Genomic DNA, 7882 nt, shown 5'->3' with positions numbered 1-7882 from the left:
GAAGAGGGGCAGAGACCAATATATATTTTCCGTTATCTCACAGTGTCCTACCATAATTTCTGAAAGGGACTAGAAGCAAGACATCAGGCATGCTAATAAAGTACTAGGGAGAAGTGACCCCCTGATTTGGGAGGGGGTGGGTGACCAAGGGCACCTGTAAGGGTGAACAAACCAAGAATAACCAATAAAAATTGCAGAATACTACATATAGTATGATTGCATTGGCTTATTTTAAAACTGTATGTCTCCAGGGATGTATCCAAATTTGGAAAAAATTATAAAGACACGGGAATGATAAACACCAAATCCTGGATAGTTGCTACTTGGAGGTGACAAAGAAGCAATGCATTCAGGGAGAGACACACGAGGGAATTCAACGACATTAGGAATTTTATTTCTGAAGCTGAGTGATGGGTACAGGAGTGTTAGTAGCACCATCTGTTCACACCAGTGTTTGTTTTTTGAATTTCTCAGTTTTAATAACTAATAAACACTGATAGATATAGCCCACATAAACAAGAGCTCTTTTCAGTCCTCAGTTTGTTTGTTTGTTTCATGTGCCCAGTTAGTCCTTTTTTTTTTAATTGTGGTAAAATACACATAACGTAAAACTGACCATTTTAACCAAACTGGTGTTCTTTTAATACTACTGGCTCACATGTGAAAGGTGATTAGGGAATGGTATCAACATAACACAGAAACCAAGTTGGTTTATATGCGATTTTTCCAGTATGTTAATATTTTGAAGTCATCAGGGCAAGCTTTCTGACAAAGAGAAAGCCTTCATCATATTTGAGGTCCCTAAGGAAAAAGCTGAAAATCCCACAAAAGCACCTTCCTTTAGTGGATATAGTGGCTGACTTAGTGGCTTCAAGAAGCTCTACATTTTTCACTATATTAACCTGGGGAAGTTGAGAGTACAGATCAGAAATTATGAAGATACTTCTCCTTATGTTTAAATGAAGTGATTTAAGAAAACTACTTCTAGGGGGCTGGCCCAGTGGCATAGCAGTTAAATGCGCACGTTCTGCTTCGGTGGCCTGGGGTTCACCAGTTCAGATCCCAGGTATGGACATGGCACCACTTGGCATGCCATGCTGTGGCAGGCATCCCACATAGATAGTAGAGGAAGATGGGCACGGATGTTAGCTCAGTGACAGTCTCCCTCAGCAAAAAGAGGAAGATTGGCAGCAGTTAGCTCAGGGCTAATCTTCCTCGGAAAAAAACTGCTTCTAGATTTATTTTTAATTTTGGTGAAAATAGTCTCTTTTGGAAGCAAACGTCTTTAAGGACCCTCATCTCTAAAGAGGAAACAAGAGTGCCCGGATATAAGGCTGCAAAGAAAGGCCCGGCCATGTGGTTGGCTGCAAATGCCAGTGGAGAGTGAACTGTGCCCGGGTCTTTATTAGGATGGTTATCTTTGTCATCAGGGCTCTAATTACAAACTTCTTAAGATTTTGAGTGGCCTGTTCCTAACTCTGTATTTCCCATAAGCCCTTTTATTTTTAGTGTATGCTTTGGCTAGACATGAGGTTTTTCAAAAATATAGAAGAATTGTTGTTACTCTCTCTATGTACTTGTATGTTCTAAATATTTAATTTAAAAAGTCAAGAAAAGGCTGCAAAGAAGAAATAACCTAAGTAGGAGAATTATTTATTTTCTTTTCTGCTTTCTGGGCTAATATTACCCAGGGGTTAGGGAATTCAAAATGGCTTAAACAATAAGGAAAGTGTATTATTTCACAAAATATAAAGTTCCACACATAGGGGAGGCATATGTAGAGTGGCATAATGATGTCTACAAGGACTGAATCATTTTCTGTCTTCCTCCTCTGCCATCTTCAGCATGTTGGCTTTCATCCTCAGCTTGTGCCTTCATGGTCACAAGATGGCTGCCATAGCTCCAAAGCTCACACTGTCATACAACTGTGTTCAAAGGGAAAAAGAAGTTTTTGCTTTAGAGTCGTTTTTTATTAGGGAGAAAACTCTTTCCAGAAGTCCCGCTGCAGATTTCCCTTCGGGTCTCTTTGGCCAGAGTTGGATCACATGGCCATGCCCTAGCTGCAAGAGAGACTAGTAAATTAGTATCTGGCATGTTCAGCCTTTAGAGAGTGAGGCAGCACTACCAGCAAGGAAAACACATTGGGAATGGCTCTTTGGTTGACAAAAAGCACTGTTAGCCAAGGTGGTAGGTAACCAGACAAGTCTGTCTGTAGACAGAACCTATGGCTTTAACCTCTGCTCTCCGATGTCACCTTTAAGATTCTTCCAGCATTTGAATTGCCTTGCCATCACAAACACTATAATGTAACCACACCCCCAAACTCACCCTGTACCTTCTTGCCTCCCATCTTCGTACATGCAGTTCCTTCAGCCTGAGATTCTGCCCCCTTCCATGTCTGCTTTTAGACATAGAATCCACTCTTAAAGATGCCACTCAAACACCAGTGTCTCAATAAAGCCTGTCAAATAACTGGTCAAACTTCGCAACTCTTCCCTCTAGTGTCCCCTAGCGCAGGGGAGCTCCCCACAGGGTCTAGCGCAGCGTCTGCAAAGGGAATTGAGTTGAACTGTTTTGTCCTTTGGGCTGCAGAAGGAAGGGTACAGAGAACAGCTTTCCCTTCATATAGTATAGTATTTGGGGGATTTGAGTGAAGTGATATTACGCAAAAGAGCTATTCCAAAAGTTAACATTATCTTTTTCTATTTTACACTGGTTTCCTTATTAAAAAGAAAAAAATTTCTTGCCCAAATCATTTAGGAAATTTACCTAAAAGCTGCTATTTTTCTCTCCCAAATTATTTGAATGACCGTTTTAACCCTTTCAGATTCCTTAACTGCTAAGCACTGGTCGTCTTGGATTTTTAAACTGCTCCTCAAAATTAGTAAAATGTTAATAATTGTTGAAACTGGGTGATAGGTACATGGGAATTCCTTACACTGCTCTACTTTTGTATATGTTTAGAATTTCCATACATAAACTTAAAAAGAAATGGTTTTTCCATGTTTTAGAATCTCCGAAGTACATGCCTATGTATTTAGGAGAAAGTTTAGCGGACATTCAGATGTTACACAAGGCAAATTAGTTGCGGGCATGTCAATTCATATGCAAAATCTGCAGCCCCTGTGGTAGACTTTTCTTCTTTGCTTCCCCAGATTCGACAAGTTATAAAGCTTTATTTTTCCATTTACTTTTGGCAAAAGAGTGCCAGTGTGGTGTGTGAACATATGCCAGCTCATCAGTGATGTTAAAGTTCTTCACTGTTGCTGTGCACTTGTTTTCTTTCGACTGGAAACTTCTGTGACCATGCTGGATCTTTGTCAGGTGGGTTCCTAATGTGACAGCTTCGTGTTTGCTCAAATAAACTGAGAACTTTCATTTAAAAAAAATAATAACTTTGACTCAGCTGATGCCAAATTTTGTCAACAACAGTTAACCAGGAGCAAAATTAACCAAAATTCTTTTAAGTGACATAACTTTACTGTTTCAGTGATCTCAGTGAATGTCTATTTCAGTTCATAAATAAGGAACTACAGAGGTTTCATTTTATCACATTTGTTTTGTACAAGATATAGACAGTGGAGCTTCCTCCCTTGTTTCCTCTGCAAGGTTCTGTCTATTCTCCAAGGCTCACTTTAAATTCTGCCTCCTCTGTGAAACTGAAATATACAAATATGTACTGGGGGGATTTGGGGAGAAAAAGCAGGGGAAAAAAAAAGAAGATGGAAAACATTTGTTAGTTCAGGTGCCAATCTTTAAAAAAAAAAAGATTTCCAAGGGCCTTCCCTAGAGATCCCAATTTGGTAGCTCTGAGGTGGGCCCCGTGAATCTGTGCTTTAATAAGGACTCCCTGGCTATTCTTCAGCCCCGGCAAATCTGGGAAACCAGGTAGAACCGTCAAGCCATGGTCCCTGGACATTCCCTGGGTGCAAACTGCCTAGGTTTGAATCCTGGCTTCAGCACTCACAGTGTGATCTTAGAAAAGTTACTTAATATCCATAAGTCTCAGTTTCCTCATTTGTAAAATGATGTATAACTATCTTGTAGCATTGTGGTGGGGTTTAAAAGAGATAGTACTGGTACAAGATTTGGGGGACCTGATTTAAGAAAAATAATTGCAAAAATATCTTAAATTTGCAAATTTTATAAAAACATATGACCAAGTGAATACATTGCCAGAGCCCCTCCTCGGGCCCTGAAGTTTCATTAGCTTCATGGAAAATCCACTTCTTAAGTGTTATTTTATTGTACTCAGCTTCATATACATTGTTCCACTTTGTTCTTGCAACAACCTCATGAGTAAAGTGTTATTATTTCCACTTTATAGTAGAAGAATCAAAATAGAGGCTTAGGGAGCTGGTGGCCTGACCAAGACTATACCAAAAACAGTGGTAGTGCAAACCCAGGTCTGCCATGTCCCAGAGCCAACTAATGTTGTCAGGATTACATACTGAATATGCATACTCTGCCTTTCTTAACCCTTTTTTATGTGAATGACCTTGTCAAAGCTAAAGAGAGATACAAGGAGTCTTAAATTAGTCAGCTCCTCTGGATTATGATGAGTCACCATGGAGCTGAGATTGTTCTCAGCTTTGCAGCCAGAATCTCAAGGTTTCCAGTTCACTCAAACTCTAGCAACTAATTGCTTAACCAAACTCACAGGAGGCTGACTGAACACATGTAATGCCAATGTGTTCACGGACCATGGGAGGGCGCCTACCTGGTCATCAACCCAGTCAAGGGGCCAAATCACAGGTCAGAAAACAGTTTGGTAAATCTGGAATCAGCAATATGAGTTGGGTGCCATGGTGAGATATTTTCGTCAAGCTAGGCTAACCAAATGAATGACTATTTCTCCAGGAGAGAAATACATCTGCCCAGTGAAGAGGGATGAAGGTCAGGAATCAGCATCAGCTCTCTTAAGAAAGCACTGGATTAAAGGCAAGAAATTCTTACTCTCTGGTCCTCCTTCTAAACCAAACCTCCATAAGCACAGTTTGTAGAACTATTTTGGTTGTCAGTGTCTAAAAACCCAGCTCAACCTGGCTCACACAATGTGTTGGCTCACAAAGCTGCAAAATATAAGGGCAGGCAGAAGACATGGCCTCACCATGGCCAGATTGGGGTTCAAATGACTTGTTCCCCTCCATGTGTTGCTTACTTCTCAGGCTCCCCATGGATAGCTACAGCTGCTGCAGCCACAAAGTTCAAGTTCAAGAACAACACACACAAAAAAGAGCCTCTTTGTAGTGGCTTCAATTTAACAGGCTTAAATTACTTGCTTACCATTGAACCAATCATGAGGCAAGAGGAATGTGATGCACTGATTGGCCTGTACCTAGGTCATGTGCTGTTTCTCTTGAGGCAAAGGTGGAACCCCAGACACTTCATGGTTTGTTGAGGGGTGGATGCCCAAAAGAATAAAAGGCACTCTTGCTGGAAAAAAGAGAATAGAGGTAAACAAATGTCCACTAAACTATGACTTCATGCCTGGTACATTAAGGTACAGTTGACAATGTTAGTTTTTTTCTGACAATAATCACATTCCATTCATACCTTCCTTAGGATACACTCCAGTCAGCTTCTTTGATCTTAGATGTCTCCCACAAACCATTTCTTAGCATGGGCAACTTCTGCAGTTGACTAAACTCCTTTAACATGAATGGTTCGATTTCCTCACCCATTAAAAATGAGAATATGCTCTTTAAAAATGTATATATATGTATATATAAAATATAAAAATATATGAAGAACAAAAAACTTATCCAGTCTCACCATGTAAGCATAAACACTATTTCTTATGTGTTTCATCCCAGTCTGTCTTCCATGGATAAATTTTGTTTTTTGTCACTGTCTTGTTCTACATTGTTGTTATCCTCCTGCACATACTTCTACTTTTTTCCTTAGCATTATATCATAAACATTTTTCCAGATTATTACATAGACTTTGTAACTTTTCATTAAAATATTTTAAAGGATTATTACAAAAGTAATACGTTTGTGAGAGAATAATTCAAATAACACAGAAGTGTATAAAGTTAAAAAGTAAAATCACCAGGTTTTAAGAATGTGAAATAAACTCATGCTGTAATCTCCTCTTCCTTAGAAGACCCTGAGAAGAGATTTTTTTTTTTTTTTTTTTTAAAGATTTTATTTTTTCCTTTTTCTCCCCAAAGCCCCCCGGTACATAGTTGTGTATTCTTTGTTGTGGGTTCCTCTAGCTGTGGCATGTGGGACGCCGCCTCAGCGTGGTCTGAGGAGCAGTGCCGTGTCCGCGCCCAGGATTCGAACCGATGAAACACTGGGCCGCCTGCAGCGGAGCGCGCGAACTTAACCACTCGGCCACGGGGCCAGCCCCCCTGAGAAGAGATTTTAAAGACACAAAAAGGAAGGAAGAAAGGGAGGGAGGGAGGGAGAAAAGTGAAAGACAATACAGCTGCTCTTGAAAATAAGAAAGACTCTCTCCATAAGGGCTGAGCCGCATTCCTCAAGGAAGTGGAGATGGGAAGCCGCAAAGTAAGCTGAGGCACCCCTCTCATCAGCTCCACGTGGTAACTGGTGCAGCCAGGCTGCAGGGGCAGCCCCGGGTGTAGGCAGAGGTGTAACCCAGGTGGCAGAAGGGCAGCTCGCTCAGCCTCTGAAAAATGCCAACACTATCAAAAAGAAACAAAAATCTCAAAGAAAGAAGCAACTTGTACCTGAGAAAACAGTTACCAGAACAATGAGGTCTTAAAAATTAGGGATTTCAGATCCTCGGAGACAATGGTTCTCAGTCTCAGTTGCATCCTGGAATCAGCTGGGAGCTTTTACAAGTCTGATGGCCACTGCTCCCCAGACTTTGCTGTCCCCCAGGTAAGTCAGAATTCTTGGGATGGGACCCAAACATTAGTATTCTTTTTTTTTTTTTTTTTTCTCTTCTTCTCCCCAGAGCCCCCCAGTACATAGTTGTGGATTCTAGTTGTCAGTGCCTCTGGTTGTGCCACGTGGGACGCCACCTCAGCGTGGCCTGGTGAGCGGTGCCCTGTCCGCACCCGGAATCCAAACCAGTGAAACCCTGGGCCACCGAAGCGGAGTGCAGAGCTTAACCACTTGGCCATGGGGCCGGCCCCAGCATTAGTATTCTTCAAGTTCTCACGTAATTCCAGTGTGCAACCAAGGTTGACTTCAGATATTCAGTAGGGAATGATGTCCATAAAATGAGAACAGAAGGCTTTAAAATAACAAGACATGATCATGAGAAAGAATCAGCTAGGGGCTGGCCCCGTGGCCGTGTGGTTAAGTTCGCAGGCTCCAGTTCGGACCCTGGGTGCAGACATGGCACTGCTCATTAGGCCACACTGAGGTGGCGTCCCATGTGCCACAACTAGAAGGACCCACAACTAAAGTATACAACTATGTACTGGAGGGACTTGGGGAGAAAAAGCAGAAAAAAAAACCCAAAAAACAAAAAGAATCAGCTAAAGATGCTAAAAATAAAATACATATCATTGTTGACAGAAAAAATCAACAGTGGTCTGTTTTTTGTTTTTGTTTTTGTTTTTTTGATGAAGATTAGCCCCGAGTTAACATCCACTGCCAATCCTCCTCTTTTTGCTGAGGAAGACTGGCCCTGAGCTAACATCCGTGCCCATCTTCCTCTACTTTATATGTGGGACACCTGCCACAGCATGGCTTGACAAGCAGTGCGTAGGTCTGCACCTGGGATCTGAACCACTGAACCCCCAGCCACCGAAGAAGACCATGCAAACTTAACCGCTGCACCACTAGGCTGGCCCCAACAATGGTCTGAATATCAGACTGGACGTGACCTTGAAGGCAGTGTCTTCAGATGAGTCACTTCATAGCATTGGTTCACCTCTTTCCTCCCACCTGCCTGCCCTCA

General features: G+C 41.7%; 1 long non-coding RNA gene across 1 annotated transcript in view; it reads right to left on the bottom strand.

The window, feature by feature from the left end:
- Positions 1 to 372: 372 nt before the first annotated feature.
- The window catches only part of LOC139085246 (uncharacterized), a 30347-nt gene continuing 22837 nt past the window's right edge, over positions 373 to 7882 (bottom strand). The window contains exons 2-3 of the long non-coding RNA XR_011543445.1: positions 5287 to 5436; positions 373 to 1925 (exon numbers count right to left, since the gene is read on the bottom strand). This is a non-coding gene — a long non-coding RNA (uncharacterized lncRNA). The remainder of the gene's footprint in view (positions 1926 to 5286; positions 5437 to 7882) is intronic.

This window comes from Equus przewalskii, chromosome 8 (genome assembly GCF_037783145.1).
Source record: "Equus przewalskii isolate Varuska chromosome 8, EquPr2, whole genome shotgun sequence".
Taxonomy (NCBI): Eukaryota; Metazoa; Chordata; class Mammalia; order Perissodactyla; family Equidae; genus Equus; species Equus przewalskii.
Note: the sequence above shows the minus strand (reverse complement) of the source record. Positions and strands in the feature narration are given on the sequence as shown.